General features: G+C 39.6%; 1 protein-coding gene across 6 annotated transcripts in view; it reads left to right on the top strand.

The window, feature by feature from the left end:
* Positions 1 to 12197, top strand: part of LARGE1 (LARGE xylosyl- and glucuronyltransferase 1) — a 354153-nt gene that overhangs the window by 212522 nt on the left and 129434 nt on the right. The window lies entirely within an intron of this gene.

The following is a 12197-nucleotide window of genomic DNA, read 5'->3' as shown; positions in this document are numbered from 1 at the left end:
TCTTGGGATGAAGCTTGGAAGGCAGAGTCTAAAGTAGAAGAAATTTGATTTCAGTGATCCCAAGCTATGATTAGTCTTAATTTATCCCTTGGCAGAAAGAGGAAGATGTTTAATCATTTCTCTAACAATATGTAAGGTCTCCAGGTTGTCAAAATTAAGAACTACAGATTGGGTTAGAAATCTCTGGAAAGTGTGTTGAGGCCTGGAGAGCACCTTTCATTATTTTTGCCTCCCTGTGACCAGTGCTTGAAAAAGCAATGATAAACTCTGGACAAAGTTGCAACTAGAGTTCAAAGCAGAGACAGGAGAGCTGTGATTTAAGGCTGAGAGCTTGGCGGGGGGGAGAAAAGAAGTCACGCGTACTCATCCACCACTGCAAAAATGCACTGAGGATATGTTTCTTAAGACACCCAAAATAGGTAGTACTTTTTGTTCTACTCTCCAAAGACTGCCTCTATCTGGCCTAGCTGTCAGGCAAAACATGAGCTTGTTCCTAGGAGCTTTGTAGCTCTGAGGCCTTGTTCATAGTGGGACCATTGTCAAAGGGCAAAGAGGAGGCAAACGCTTCCAGATGAATCAGGATAAAGTACTATCACAATTGTATTATTAGCCTGAAAGCTTAAAGCACCTTTATGAATACCCATTTCCTGCTTTGCAAGTGGAATTAGAATCTCTCAGCAGTATATTGAAAGCAGTTGAATATCATCCGTGATTGCCATGAGTGAAGTTGTAAGTAATTAGTACTAATGATACTTATGAGGGAAAACAGGTGTGATTGAATCATGCTCTTGCCTTATAGACTTAGAATATACACAAACTGAAACCAATTATTTAATTATATGTCAGGATGGTTGCAGTTTCTTTATGTATTTCCAGTGCTGTTAGTGAGGAAGTATATTGAGATAGCATGATGTTGTAAACGTTTCCCCTGAGATCTCACAAAAAGTTTTAATGAAATTGTGTAGAATTAATGTACTAAAAATTACCATTTTTCCCCACCAGGGGATCTTGCAAGAATGTGGTGCATTTTTCACTAAAAACCCAGTGTTACTAATGGAGATCTTAAGGAAGACATTTATGAGATTAGGCCAAGATCCTTGTCTCATTTACCATAGACTGAATCCAGAGTAACTCCATTACTTTCATTTAAGTTATCCTTGGATTTATAGTGGTGAAAATGAGATGAAAATCTAGCTTTTAATTAGAACAGTGCATACATGAGATGTACTGTGGGGTTTTTTTCCTAAGGTAGCAGACTTGAGTGAGCAGCAGTGGTCTCCCAGAAGTAATCTTACCATCTATGCTCAACATAAAACCAGAAAATCACTTGATCCAAATGTGTTTTTCCTGAAAAAATAAAAAAAAACAACCTGTGAAACTCTGTTAAAATTCAAGAAAAATTAAGGAACCAAACTTTTGGAAAATGTGAAATGTAGATAAACTTGGTGATCATGAAAGAGAAGACGTGACAGCTTTCATTTAGCTCCAAATAGCATGGGATATGTCTGCTTATGCCTCTAGTTTAAGGGTCTCTTTTATTTATTCTATATGCTATAGCCCATGTTACTGAAATGCCATTGCAGTATCAGCAGCTGTTGATAATTACTCGCCAAACTGATGTGATTTCTTGTGAATCACAAGATCTAGCTACAGCATGGCAAGAGAAACAGCTAGTTTTGTCTGGCTGTACAGTGCTGTTATGAGGATGTTTTACATATCCAGTACTGTATAGGTGCTCTGCTGTGCCTGTCTGCTGTCAGCACTGACCAGAGCTTTTTCTCTCCGCATCACTTAAAGTTCAAGCAAGACTCAACATTAGAGGAAGGAGGATCTAACTCAAGCAGGGGCTTAGTGCCAGGGAGCCTCACAAGTGAGACAAGAACCAGCAGTTATGTCTCTTAGTTTCTGTGAAAAGCACAACAGATCATAACACTCCCTCTTTATTTTCTAATATACTGCTTTCCTTCAATTTCCACCCCATTCACTATTTCTCTCTGTTTTGGTTTCTATTGCTCAAGTTTATTAACGTGTGCTTTTTCCAGGATATTTTTTTTCCTTATCTCCCCACCCTCACTGTTATCCTCTCTAGGTCTCTCTGTAACATTTTTGGTCTGGTGGTGTGTGTAATAGCTCTCAGTTTAATGACACCTACACTGGTAATCAGGGTGCTTTTTACCCCACTTTCAGTACTGTTAACGTTCAGGCGGACAGCCTCAGCTGATGAGACTAGAGGAATTTTATCAGCCCAGTGTATCACAGGTCAGGATTTATGGACGTGGCCAGACCTCCAAATGAGAAGCACGTATGGTATCAGCATGCACTTTTTGTAGCTGTGAAATAACTGCAGGATTCTGATTTTATTTTATATGCCATTCTTCCCTTCTCTCTGTTTTTATTTTAAGGTTTAATTCTCTCCTTAAAATTTTCGCCAGTCATGGGTTATTATTTTCATAGCCAGTTCAGCCATTCCATTATGAATGCTTCTGTTTTTATGCTGAGCGTCACTGGAAAGGATGTGTCTCTGACCCACCTCCACTGATCACTGAGTCAACTGACTTTGAAGCACATGTAATAAACTTTCTCTGATGGTAAAAAGAAAAGCCTCATTCGTTTGAGCCCATATTTGGGAGGCACCTCTAATCCATACTCGTTCTGCTTCTTTCTTTTTAATGTTTAATTATTGATAACACCTTACCTGACTCATGCAGTCTTACAGTTGTGAGATTTTTCCTGCATTTTCCTGACCTCCCTTAAAATTTTCACTCCCTCACCCAAAGCCTGGGTCTCATTTACATGAGGGTCTGTGAAATGTCTGACAAAAGACCATATCAAAGAAATCCATGTGCAGTAGGTTGTGATGGCTGAACGGGGCAGGAATCTCTCCCTCCCTCCAGTAGAACCTTCAAAAAGAGAAAGGTGACGTAGGTCTAAAGATGGGCAGCTGCTAGTGGGGAGATATTGCATCCATGTAACACTGGCAGGTCTCCTGAAGAGGCCATACTGCAGCAAAACCCAAATAAAAACAAGATGTCCAAGAGAAGGCAGCTCTGATGCTCTCACCCGTTTTCCATTTGGACACTCTCCCATCTAAAGTTTAGTGTGATTTGGACCCCTTTGTATACCAGCCTCATTTAATCAGATCTGCGTACGCAAGTATTTCACCTTGCTCGCACTGGAAAGTTAAAAGTCCAGTCATCAATACTTGATGTTACCTGTCTGTACTCTAAATAAGGTGAACTGCAACTTGCATTTGCTTGAAACCAGAGAGTTGTTTCACACGATGCCACGCTAGCTTTGTGTAGTGCAGCATTTTGCATTGGTACAGCTACACTGGTGGCTGGAATTTGGGGATGTTCTTACAGCATGCAAGAACTTTTAATGGGGAAAACTGAAACAGTACTTACAGGTAGTTATTTTACCCTTTTGCAGCATTTGATATTTTCCCTTTTATTAGACAAAAGGTAAGATAAATTGGATAAGTTACCCAATTGTCAGAAACAACATTCTAGTAGCAAGCAGGTTAGTTGCTCTTTTTGTTGTGTTCACAGTAGTTGAGTGGTTTGGGTGGGGATGGGGGGGGGGGGGGGGCACGTTTCATGTGTCAGGGTGTACTGGGCCTGGCTAGAATAGAGTTAATTTTCTTCATAGTAGCTCATATGGTGCTGGGGTTTAGATTTTTGACCAAAACAGTACAAATAGTACACTAATGTTCTAGCTTTTGATGAACAGTGGGTTGCACAGTATCAAGGCCACCTGTGTTTCTCACTCTGCCCCACCCCATGAATAGATTAGTGGGTGCACAATAGGCTGGAAGGAGACACAACTGGGTAGATGACCCGAACTAACCAAAGAGCTATTCCATACCATATAACATCATGCTCAGTAATAAAGGGAAAAAGAGAGGTCTTCAGGGGACCAGCCATCTTTTGCTTGGGAAATGGCTGGGCATCAGTCTACCCACAGGACAGGCCTTATTTTGTTTTGTTTTCTTCCCTTGCCTCTTCTTCCACTTATCCTTCACTTATTAAACAAATTGTTTGTTTTACCTTGACCCCCAATTTTCTTGCTTTTATTCTTACTTTCCTCTTTCCCCATGTCCCTGATGGGGGAGTGAACGATGGACTGTGTGGTGCTTATCTGCCCATCGGGGTTAACACACAGCACAGGTATAAAAAGCTCTGCCAGCTACCTATCAGTATGGGACCAGTATCTCTTTATCTCTGTTGTATCCAGGCTGGCTGCATGAGCATTTGATGGCTACCAAGGAAATACCACTTTTGTTGCAAAACCCTGGCATCAGAAAAGATACGTAGAGCTGTGCTGGAGGAAGTAAAGGTATCATAGCCTTCTGCACACAGGAGAAAAAATTCCCTGTGCAAAGGAATATATGGACCTGAAATACTGACTTTGAGAGGTTAGTTCCTGAGACCTGCCTTAATGGGGATAGCCTACAATCAGAATACCTACTTAAAAATCATAATGTTAAGAAAAAAGAGAGCATCATATAGTTCTTGTTTATTGTCTGGTTCATTAATGTTACACTTTCTTGCTTTTCATAGCAGTCATAAGAGCAAAAATCTTACTCCAAAAAAAACGCAGAAGAAGAGCAAGTTTTTTCCATCAGTAGATATTTATATAATATGCAATACTAGTAAACACTCTCAAGCTGTGGTGAGGCTCCTGCTTCCTAGCCCCACAGAAGAAGGAAGATGTTGGACTGTAGAAGCATAATTAATTTACAGGAATTTAATTTTCCAAGTTCTTAGGAGTATTTCCAACCCCTGCCATAAAGCACAGCGTATTCAAGAAATTTCACAGTAGGGTCAAAGTTCTTTGGCAGATACTGCAAGGATGTTTTGATCCTCTAAAGCCAACTCCATTTAGCAGGGCACAGGTAAGAGCAGTAGGTACTGCAGGTCTTAAAATATCAGGCAACATTAAATAACAAAAGTGATAATATGGTTATAATAACACTCTTCCCCAACAAATATGGTTATAATAACACTCTTCCCCAACAAATAGCAGGAGTCAGGGGATTATTAACATAGGAAATTATTTTTGCTTTTCAATTGGTAGTGCTCCAGAATCTTACCAGCCACACACTTCATTGAAATAGGAGCTACATCATTTTAGTATAAGGGAATTATGTGATAACATATCAAATACATACCTCTGTGAACACAATCAGCTCAAAAACAGAATAACTGATGTCTGGCATAATCAAGCCTCTACTACTGTGTTTTTGAAATCTCTTGTTCCACATTTGGCACTTCTTTCCCTTTTTTTAACATTGCATAATAAACTCCATCCAGTGACATCATCAACTGATCTCCCTACTCATTTGGAAGGTCTTTTGTAAGTTTAAACCAGGGAGTTTAGCATGAGCACAATGAGGTGAAGCTAAGGTAAAAAAATCTTGCCTCCTTGCAAGAAGTTTGTTGATTCAAATCCTCCACTAAGATTAAACTTGAACCCCATGCTGACAGGTCCCTTTAGTTCAGGCATGTTCACTCTTCCAATGAATTAAACAGGGCCTTCTGTTGATAGTGTCTTCTATCTCTGCTGTTCAAGGAAACAACTTATCTCAGCTGAAACCACCTTCTCCAACCTGCTCCCTGAAAAAAAAAGAACAGTATGCCTCACCTTTAAGCTAGTATGCAGGGGCATGTGGCATCAGGGCAGGGGGGTTAAACAGCCAGATGTGCTTGGCAGGTAACTCTTGTTAACCTGACAGTTGGCTAGCAGGAAATAAGTGACCTGCTGACTTTCCCCGGAAAGGGCTTGGGAAGCTACTGAGACAAGCTAGAGATGTAACAATAAGAAGTGGTGCGACGGGAGCATCTCTTTTTCACAATGTTTCCTTTAGCTTTTACCTGCTATGCTTTTATCTTGGTAGAATCAGCACTGGGTCTGGGCCCCTAGGAAAAAAAGTCCTTTTTCTGATATCCCATGAAATCCCAAAATAAAGACCCCTTGCCAGGGAGAGTGAGCCAGTTTGGCCAGTTTTTCAGAAGCACTCTTATTAAAATCAGTGTGAGTTGCAGGTGTTCTGGCTCCTTTGAGAATCCAGGCTCTCTGAACACCGTTCACACTCTTTCTTCTTAGCAACTCTCTTATTTTTATTCTTTATCCCCTACTCACTCTATTTCCCAACAATGTAACCTTCACAGGCCACATGCACCTGAGGAAGAGGAGGAAGGGCAAAAGTTTTAAGGTAGCCAGCCCAGGAGCCGCTCTCCCTTTCCCAGTCTCTAGAAATGGGTAGAAAGAAGCGTTCCATTACCAGCCTGTCAAAGCTGTAGCTCCTGGTTCAAGACTGGATTGTACAATGATTAATGAAATGTTAAGTTTAGCAGTCTCATTTGAGCTTTTAATGGTCTGTTATCTGCATTATGGCTTTAGCATACACTTCAGCACAATCGATAGCCTCTTTGGGAGTAGGAAGCAGGGTAGAGGGCTGCTTTGAGGTGTACACGCTGAATGGAGAGAGAAGTAAAAATAGCTTGATAGCTTCTGGAAATGCTGTGTGGATCCTTTAGGATATGTCTCTGTGGAGGCCAACACATGCATGCGTACCCAAGCTAGTTAACTGCACTAGCGAAGTACTGTGTTGGGCAGATCAGTCCTACTGAGAAGTGGCAAAAATGCACAGTGCCAAAATGCTTCATTAACACAGTTGCATGACTTCTGCTACTCAAACAAACTGAGATACCTCTTCAAGACACTGCAGTGTGCCAGATTCATACACCTTTCCTTTTCTGTGTATCTCACCCTTTTCCAAGAGTCATAACATGCTACTGTTCTTTCCTACATCAGCAGTAGGCTAAACACAGGTCCTTTCTAAATCAATCAATTTCCCATGTCTCAAGTTTAGTGGGAGGATTGCTGACATGCAGATTAGAATGTTATTTTGCCATTTGTTTTGCCAGCCATAAGCCTGAAGGGAATATGTTGCAGGTGAGAGAACAACCTTCAAGAGTACCTAGCAAGCATCTACAATTTAAATTTAATAACCTTATTTAGTGAAGTACTTAATCATAGGCTGAAGCGTAAAAGCTCATGAGTAGTTTCATTAACTTCAGCAAAATTGAAAATGATGATGCACTGAGATACAACATTGAGTTAGGGCTGATAGCGTCTAAGCCCATCCTGGCTAATAGATTCAGGGCCAAGCATGGCTAATAGATTCAGGGCCAAGCATTGCTCTCCACCAGCATCCTCTTTTATCCCCCTCATTGAACAGTATCTGCCAAACGTGGTCTTTCCAAGTGCAGAGGAGATGATGTGATGTACTAACTTCCTATTACCCCTTGATTGCTGAAATTTAAGCTGAAGTTTAAGATCATTGAGTTTAGCATTGGGAAAAAGATGGAGCAGTCAACAAAATGTCACAGGTGACCATGATGAACTGCTGTGCACCACTGGCATGTGCTGTGGCAGATGATGCATGCCTGAGGCTACAGAGATAAATGATCCTTAGGAAAAAAAGCTCTTTCCCACAGCTCATAAATTCTTAACACTAAAATAGTTTTGTAACTGAACTTCAGCAGGTTAAAAGTGTTTGTAACAAGAGAGTGAAGCTAACTGGACACTCCAGCTTCTGTAGAAAATGGGTTTCCAACGTGGCCCAATTTCTGAGCTCTTACGTGTCAAACTGTTAGTATAATCGTCTTTGATCAATTATTTGTGAATGTTAGGAATGTATCACCTCTGTGTCCATCTGAACATGCACCTATCAATTTGCTTGTCACCTGTCTACCTATTTGTATCATGTAAAAGATGGGAGCTTTGTCATCCATTTATTCATCTTCCTGGGAACATTCGTGAATTATTCTGGTCATTTAATGCATCCTAGCTCTGCATTTTGTGGGTATCTGTTCTTGGTAGTCAGTTTAATTGCTTTCTCTTTAGCCTCAAACTTTTTCTCATTAAGTCAATGAGTAATCATATTATTAAGGATACAGGGGTGGAAAAGTTGTTACTGGTTCTCTTTGAGTTCTTTTATTTAATAAAATTAACTATCTAAACAATAATCCCTCCCCACTGTTTCCTAAACGGTATTACTTCCTGTTAGGCACATGGGATCTTCAGCCTGTTTGCTTTTTAATTAAAAGTAAGTTTTCAGCTACCTCTTTCATCATCAGAATTTTCTGTCATCTTGAAATGAAGGCTCTGGCATTGTCTTTTAAATTATCGAGCACTGGCTGACTGGGAAAGTTCACTTTAGAGTGTACATTAATCTTCTTAACTACTCTCATCAAACTAACTGTCCAGCCTGCTATGGTTTCAGTACCCCTGTTTGCTGTCGCTCCTTTGTTTGTCTGCCCATCTATACATATAAAACATGAATATAATATTTTTTCATGCTTGCTAATTGCTGAATTATATATTCTTTGTGTCCTGACATGTTACAAAACATTTTCCAAGGTCATGTCTGGCATTAATAAGTTGGTGTAGAGAGCTTTTCCTTTGCCACTTGGTTAGCAGAACTTGGAGTTGAAAGCAGCATTGCTGGAGGAATTACTTCAGACCTTCCAGGAAAATGTTATATATCTGTCTTTTTTTTTTCCCCTTCAAATTCTCTGATTTGTGAAAGATCTAAAAAATTAATCCTTTAAGCAGAGCTGAACTAATTTGCAATCTTAACAACTGTTTAGACTCTTCTGTTGAAACAAGAAAAAAAGTTAGTGATTTATGCACATTAATGTTGTCAGCACATTGGCAAACTTTGTTGCTCATGAAATAAGTCATTAAAAATCCATAGCAGGGTTGAGAACGAGAAGAGTAGTTGCGCCAGGTGGAACAGCAGGGATCTGGGCTCTGCTTCCTGGCTCTGCCGCAGTTGTCTGCAGGCACCTTATTGCATCTGCAGTCCTGGGTCCTGTTTGCAGTAGGCAAAACTATTGTTTCCCTTCTCCTTCCCACAGACGTCTTGCCTAGTCATTACAAGTTGTGTATTTGTACAGCACCTAGCACTGCAGAGCATTGGATAAGCTACCCCTCTACAAATAAACTGTCCATAGGAATAAATACTTTCTACACTGAGCCCTTTTTACACTGGGAATTCACAATTCCCTCTGATTTATCTCACATGCAGTCTCAGTGGAGTAATTGTGCAAGATTTACTGTGAATATGTGAAGTTATAGCTGTCTGGTTTCATTGTGGTTGCTCAGATGCTATTGTGTGTACTCCTGAATGATAACTGTCAGACACTGTAGAGGGCAAATACTGCCTTCTGTGAATTTTAACATTTAGTGCCATACATGATTCTGCTACTTTCTTCTCGCAGAGTCTCTTCCCATGAAAACATCGAATTAGATTTACTCTCACAGGGATCAGGCAGCAATTTACACATCTTTCTATGCCATCCTAGTATCATTTTAAAAATAGTGGTTGGATCCCTTTGTATTTGAGAAAGTTGTTAGTTTTAATTTAGCTTGCTCTTCTAAGGAACTAAACTTGGGCTGCTGTGGATTAGAATTTATGAAGCCCAGTTTCCCAAATGGCAAAGCTTCTCCTACACAGCCACATGCTCTATGGAGCATGCCTTGGCCAGAGGAAGGCTTGCCAGCAATCCTGTTCTTGGTCTGACAGCTTTCCTCACCAACTTGCCCAGAATGCGAAAGTGGGAGGTTGTTAATCAGCAGCAAAGCCAACAGCCAGTGTTTTCATGTGAAAATACATGAAAAGTGCTTCATTCTTCTGTAGTATAAATTTAGCAAGCCAAATTCTGACCTGCTACAAGTTGAAATGGCTCCATTTGGTATAAAAGGAGTCATGCCTGCTTACCATATCCCTATATTGACTCCTTCAAGTCAGTGTGTAAATGGAGGGTCTTCATTCCCTGTTACACCGTTTCACACCACTGAATCCATTTTACCAGGAACCATAGCAGTTGCTATTGCTGACATCTAAGACCACCCTGTTGAGTGTATTTTATTCAGCTGCCCTTCAAAGCCAACAGTGCTCTGTTTTGAGGGCTTGACAGTGCTGGTGTTCACTGGACCACCCTTGACAGATAGGATCCAAGGACATGGGTGCCCATGCAGCAGAACAAATCAAATTTTAATCCAGACCCAGATACATGCAATACAGTTTCATTGCTCAAGTATGGTCTACAGAACAAACTGAAGTAAATAAATAGAAATAAACCTGAGAAGAGAGCAAATTCCTTGTGCAAAGGGACAAGGACCAGAGATATTGTAATATCAAGTCTAGATGATCAGAGCTGCTGCAACATGCCTATGAAGTGGCATATTCTACAGAACAATCCACTATAAACAAAACAAAAAAATCGTCGCAGTAAGTTATGTACTGAACTAAGTCCAAAGTTATGAATCAAATCAGTCAGTCTTCAAAAAAGTGATTGACATATTCTGAAAATCTCCATTGCCCACAATAACCTTAAAGAATTTTCACAAGCCTCTGTGGTTATCAGCTGCCGAGCAAATTTAACTGTACCATTCTGGACTTTTCTTAGACTCTGTCTTCCCTTAATTACTGTATATATAAAGGAGGGTTTGGTTTTTTTCTCCTTTTTCCAGTCAAATATGACCCACTTACCAGTCTCATTCAGGAATGTATCTCAGTCTGTCACCATGGAAATTATCTGATGTCACAAATGTGAGATTGTAGAATCAGTTAATATGTCAGGCAGGTGGACCCAGACTAATTACAAAGGAGAAAAATTAAATTTAACACACATTTATTGACATTAAGTAATGATGGGAAAGGAAATTAAGCAAGCAGTTCATGATTGTTAAGTGGTCCAGAAGAAATACATCAAACTTCTTATGAAAGCTGCTGTAGGTGTTTAAATCACTTTTGGATTATACTGTGGAAACATTTTAATATGTGCAGTATCATATACCTTATAGCTTACTTCAGACCTCCACTCTATAATCCTTATATAGAATTCAGTTCATTTCCATTAGAAGTTTCATATGCTTGTCTTCTTTTTTTTCCTGCATTGGTACATGATACAGTTGCAGGCATGTTTATCATGTTATTTTCTCTCTCATTCACAGTGATTTACTGATAGAATATACCAGAAATTATTAGAATTATTAAAAGAATTTGTTACATTTTTCAGCACAGTTCATCTAGCTTCTGCTACATACATATATGTGAATGTGTATAGTTGTGTGATCCAAAACTCACTTTAGGTTATGGTTTTTATTGCACATACATTCATGTAAACTTTCCATTTAATGACTATTTGCATAGAACATTTGTTATCTGTTTTTGCTGTTCTTGAGAACAAAGAATACATATGCTGTTTCCCAAACAGTAAAGTTGGGAAGAAGTGATGTTAATTTATACATCTGTTTTATCTAGCTTGCTTTCTTTTCCTTTTCAGAAAATTATTTATTTTACTTTCCATACAGCAGAGGGAATAACAAAGTTTAACTGGAGATATATTTTACCTCTTAGATGTCATTTAAAGGGACTCTGACAAGGTTTGTTAGACCTAAAAATCAATTCACAGTACTTTCTTATTTGATGCATCTGTAATGATTTTGTACAAATTACTATTTTTTCTACTTTTTGTTACAGCTTGAAATTAAAAGAAAAAATGCAAAAGGATTGATTTGCTTTCTGCAATAACAAGTAGACATCCAGTATGAAAAATGGCAACACCTTTATCTTCTGAAGGGAGATATTAAGGATTTACATTAATAACCAACTCAGTTCTTCCCCACTGGGTTTTCTTCCAGCCAAGATAGTAGTCCAAATAGCAAGAAATATCTTGAAGTCCTTCCATCCTAGTTGACAGTGGCTTGAGAATTAAGTCCATTTTATCCACCAACTAGATTATGTTGTTCAGTTCTGCAGCCAAATGGAGACAAACCAAGCTCGGATGTTCATTTCTGAGAACAGTTTGCTAAATGCAACTTCAAAAAACATTTTTGTGGAAGCAAAGAAATTTCTCTCTACCCCAGCTCAGCCACAACTTCAGATGTTCATCAGTCCATAAAACTCTAGGTACATCTCTTAGTTCTCCTGTCCTAGGCTAGCTGTGTCTCACAGTTGCTGATGTGGACGATAAGAGAGGCAGAGGATGTTTTGGACCTGCTGACCTTAACTGAGCAACTCTACCTGCGGTGTTGGTTCTCCCTTCTGGTACTGCAGAAAATAAATTTCAGGAGGAAGAGCTATGTCTTCAATTTGGGTTTTTTCCCCTTTGTTGTTCTCA

The sequence above is a fragment of the Strix aluco genome, chromosome 5, assembly GCF_031877795.1.
Source record: "Strix aluco isolate bStrAlu1 chromosome 5, bStrAlu1.hap1, whole genome shotgun sequence".
In the NCBI taxonomy this organism is placed as follows: Eukaryota; Metazoa; Chordata; class Aves; order Strigiformes; family Strigidae; genus Strix; species Strix aluco.
This window is presented reverse-complemented; position numbering and strand designations above follow the sequence as displayed.